The 4,902-nt window shown below is 47.3% G+C and overlaps 1 protein-coding gene across 4 annotated transcripts in view; it reads right to left on the reverse strand.

Annotated features, from left to right (window-relative positions):
* Positions 1 to 3,653, reverse strand: part of LOC125045050 (U7 snRNA-associated Sm-like protein LSm10) — a 6,636-nt gene extending 2,983 nt beyond the window's left edge. The window contains exon 1 of one of the 4 annotated variants that reach the window (XM_047642098.1): positions 3,531 to 3,653. The gene's annotated coding sequence lies outside the window, so the exon portion shown is untranslated. The other 3 variants (XM_047642100.1, XM_047642097.1, XM_047642099.1) reach the window with 3 other exon arrangements.
* Positions 3,654 to 4,902: the final 1,249 nt, after the last annotated feature.

Consider the following 4,902-nt stretch of genomic DNA (forward strand, 5'->3'; position numbering starts at 1 on the left):
GAGGAGGAGAGGGAGGAGGAGAGGGAGAGGGAGGAGAGGAGGGAGGAGAGGGGGAGGAGGAGAGGAGGGGGAGGAGAGGAGGGAGAGAGGGGGAGGAGGAGAGGAGGAGGGAGGAGGGAGGGAGGAGAGGAGGAGGAGAGGGGAAGGAGGAGAGGAGGGAAGGAGGAGGAGGAGAGGAGGAGAGGGGGGAGAGGAGGAGGAGAGGAGGGGAGGAGAAGGGAGAGAGAGGGGAGGAGGGAGAGGAGAAGGGGGAGGAGGAAGGGAGAGGAGGGAGTGAGGAGGATGAGGAGAGGAGAGAGAGGAGAGGAGGAGGAGAGGAGGAGAGGGAGGAGGAGGAGAGAGGAAGGGGAGGGGAAGGGGGAGAGGAGAGGGGAGGAGGAGGAGGAGGAAGAGGGGAGGAGGAGGAGGAGGAGAGGAGGAGAGGGGAGGGAGGAGGAGAGGGGAGAGGAGGAGGAAAGAGGGGAGAGAGGAGAGAGGGGGAGGAGGACGGAGGAGGAGGAGGAGGAGAGGGGGAGGAGGAGGAGAGGAGAGGGGAAGAGGAGGAAGGGGAGGAGGAGGAAGAGGGGGAGGAGGAGGAAGGAGGAGAGGAGGAGAGGGGGAGGAGGAGGAGGAGGAGGAGAGGGGGAGGAGGAGGAGAGGAGGAGAGGGGGAGAGGAGGAGAGGAGGAGAGAGGAGGAGAGGAGGAGAGGAGGAGAGGGGGAGGAGGAGGAGAGGAGGAGAGGGGAGGAGGAGGAGAGGAGGAGAGGGGGAGGAGGAGGAGAGGAGGAGAGGGGGAGGAGGAGGAGAGGAGGAGAGGAGGAGAGGAGAGGAGGAGAGGAGGAGAGGAGGAGGAGGGAGGAGGAGGAGGGAGGAGGAGAGGAGGAGGAGGAGAGGAGGAGAGGAGGGGGAGGAGGAGGAGAGGAGGAGAGGGGGAGGAGGAGAGAGTGGGGGAGGAGGAGGAGAGGGAGAGAGGAGAAGGGGGAGGAGGAGGAGAGGGAGAGAGGAGGAGAGGGGGGGAGGAGGAGAGGAGGAGAGGAGGAGAGGAGGGGGAGGAGGAGGAGAGGAGGAGAGGGGGAGGAGGAGAGGAGGAGAGGGGGAGGAGGAGGAGAGGAGGAGAGGGGGAGGAGGAGGAGAGGAGGAGAGGAGGAGAGGGGGAGGAGGAGGAGAGGAGGAGAGGAGGAGAGGGGGAGGAGGAGGAGAGGAGGAGAGGGGGAGGAGGAGGAGAGGGGGAGGAGGAGGAGAGGAGGAGAGAAGGAGGAGGAGGAGAGGAGGAGAGAAGGAGGAGGAGGAGAAGAGTGGTGGAGGAGGAGAGGAAGAGGAGAGGAGGAGGTAGAGAGGAGGAGAGGAAGAGAGGAGGAGAGGGGAGGGGAGGAGGAGGAGAGGAGGAGGAGGAGGAGGAGGAGAGGAGGAGGAGGAGGAGGAGGAGGAGGAGGAGGAGGAGGAGGAGGAGGAGGAGGAGGAGGAGGAGGAGGAGGAGGAGGAGGAGGTAGAGAGGAGGAGAGGAAGAGAGGAGGAGAGGGGGAGGAGGAGAGGAGGAGAGGAGAGATGGAGAGGAGGAGAGGATGAGAGGGGGAGGAGGAGGAGAAGGGGAGGGGGAGGAGGAGGAGAGGGAGAGGAGGAGTGGGGGAGGAGAAAGAGAGGGAGAGGAGGAGTGGGGGAGGAGAAAGAGAGGGAGGAGAGGGAGGAGGAGGAGAAATAGTAAGAGGAGGAAGAGGAAAAAGAAGAAGATGAAGGAAAAAAAGGAGAAAAAGGAGAAAGAGAAGGGGAAGAAAAAGAAGACTAAGCCTAAGTGGTTGTACTATTAGTACTAGTATTACAATAATGATAATATTGATGATGATAATAATAACAAAAATGAAAAAAAATTAAGTAATGAAAATACTAATACTTATAATTCATGTTGATGAATAATGAATAATAATAATATTGAATAGTACTAAAATAATAACTAGAAAAAAACTAACAATAATGATGATAATGTTTAAAAATCTTATACTTTGTATCATCAAAGTATCAATCTAATTTGAGAAAGACAAAGTTCGGTAAAAGTTACTGTTGTACCCACAACGACTGAAGTGATCACTGTGGCTACATGGCTTCAGTGCTCTGGCAAAGGCCAACTAACCTTCACCACATATATTCTGGCAAGACAGAGCTTGGACTATAAGCTCTATCTAGCTATAATATAATATGGTGAAGGTTGCTTGGCATTAGCTAGAGTGCTGCAGGTGTTTAGGTTGTGATAATTGCTTGAGTTGCTACAGGTATATAATTAAGTTTTGCCTTTAGACTTTCGGCTGTAATTATTTGCCGAAAATTACACAGAAAAATTAAGTCTTACGTTGCTATCATAAAGAACACAGAATACAATGTATACTAATAGACCTAAGTATGAGAAATAATTTACACAAGATAAAAACCTCAAAATTCCTTGTAAAAATCTGTGGATCTATACACTGAATCCTTCCATGATCTCTGCATTTTGATGTCAAATAATAACCAAGCAACAAGTAAAATACAGCTTCTAGACCTGCCTGATGATTTAACATCAAACAGCTAACCGTCCTCAGATACATGTGGCGATGGCTCCTTGGTATTTGCCGGAGAAATAAAAAGGGAGGTCATCTCACTTGATGCGACCCTTTTGTAAACTATTACTATGGCTATCCACCAAATATCATAAGTAAATATTCAGAATATCTTTGCATGTTGGTATTGATGGTTTCTCTCACCCTCTAGTACTCAAATATAGAGAAATCATGCCACGGAAACCCCTCCAATATCCACAATCTTGGCCCCAATAGCAAAGGAGGGCATGAATGGTACCAGGGAAATTGCAGGGTAAAATATGAATAGGCCTCACAGGCAAAGAATTGGTAAAAAAAATAATCAAATGCAGGACACTGTGACCCTTCCAAACCCCAATGAGGGGCTGCTGCCTCCCAACCTCCATCCTGGAAAACAAAGAATCCACCATGCATGTACAGTAGGATAGGTAAGGTAAGAGTGTAAGATAGACTTGGCATTGGGTGCTCCTACATGTCAGTCATAGGCTCTACTCTGCCATGAATACGTGGAGGATTCTTTGTCTTCTATTGCAGGGATGGGGGTTGAGGTAGCCCCCCAGGAGGGATTGCAGGGGCACAACCCCCTGTATTAGACAACATAGTAACTAATTCTTTGTATATTGTTAATAATTTTCCCCCACAATTTCCCTGGTACCTTTCATGCCCTCCTCTGCTATCGAAGCCAAGATTGTGGGTATTAGACGGGCTCCGCGGCAAATGCCCAATATATTTGAATACTGGAGGGTGAGAAGAATCCCTCGATACCAATATCGTCATGATCAAACAATGCGAAGGTATGCCGAATATATACCCAGGCACTGTGCTTGTCGTGGAGAAAAATACCCTTTAATAACAATTCAAATAGCAATAACACTATCAACACTGAGCCCATTAGAGTGTGTTCTATTTAACCTTATTTTCAGTCACAGATTAAGTACTTTTCACACTACTTACCTCTGTCGTCCTTCTAAGAATGTCTCTCACCTGTATACACATATATTACTTGGTTTTCTCTCCTCTGAAGTTCAAGAAGAGACGTCGCTGGGTGTGTAAGTAGAACGGAATTTCGCAAAATTCACTTTGAAAGTTGTTTACTTTTACATGCTGTAGGGATCATGTGTATAAAATGCAGGAGTAACTTTTTTCGATACAGAATGACTTAATATATGTTGGTAGACGTCAAAATGCCTACAGTGAAAATATTTTACTTTCATAAGTGACTTTAGTATCAAGAGGATCATATTCAATACTTTAGCATCACGATCCTTCGAAGTCATTGGGGTCTCTTGCACGAATTGCAAAATTGCACGGGAGGATAAGGGAGGGGGGGGGGGGGGTTGTTGGCATGATGAGTTGCACCCACACAACAGCGTAAATTGAATTATGTGAGTAATTTAGGTAGCGAGTTAGTTTTTCTGTACTCGTAATATCTGAGAACCAATGGTCTCCTACCTACTACTGATATAGTTTACCGGATTAAGCGACATAAGAATGCTGAAAATATCTCTTGAATGTAAGAAAAACAAAACAAAACAAAAGTTTTGTCAAAATTCATTGATATGCGATACGGGTATCTGATATCAAATTCATTATGTAAAAGTATGCTTCAAACAGCAATACCTGTCTCTGAATTTGCATCCGTCACAACATAATAATCACTTTAGAACATCACACTGCAAAGTAGACCTAACCTTAGAGTATTATCTGACAATTCACCGGTCAGATTGAAGTACATGGCCATTCTCTTAGTGAGTCCTCCCCCCTACTCCCTTGCTCGGTGTTGTGTGTGTGTGTGTGGGGGGGGGGGGGGCTTAGGAGACTGAGGCCCAACGTAGGGGGACAGCCCTGCTTTGGCCCTCAGCCCTTTTTTTTTTTTCTCCTCCTTTCCTTTCCCTTCTCTTCATCCCTTCTTCTGTCTGCTTATGCTAAATCGTTAACTCGTCTTTAACCCTTTTTGCCACAATTCATTGTCTTTGTTCTAATGTCTGGCGCATTTGTTTGTTTTGACCATTGGCCATTATGGCAAGCCACAAACATCGCCTTGTGAAAAAAAACAAAAAACCTTCTTTACCCTATCGCTATATATTGAACACGCAGCTAATGACCTTGGATGTTGACGCGGCAGAAAATTTTCAATAAATAAATCAATCAATCCGCGCCCGTCTCTACCAGCCTACATTTCGTGAACACAAACGGTCTTTTGAAAGGCAAAACATTTTACCGTGTTGATACTATGGCGGATAAAAAAAGCATTATACGCTGACTGGATTTATTGAAAAGCAAGATAACAGTTTCGAAATCCTTTTTCATTTATTTTTTTAACTAATTTATTTTCATATATTTATTATTATTATTA

The sequence above is a fragment of the Penaeus chinensis genome, chromosome 36 (assembly GCF_019202785.1).
Source record: "Penaeus chinensis breed Huanghai No. 1 chromosome 36, ASM1920278v2, whole genome shotgun sequence".
NCBI classification, from domain to species: Eukaryota; Metazoa; Arthropoda; class Malacostraca; order Decapoda; family Penaeidae; genus Penaeus; species Penaeus chinensis.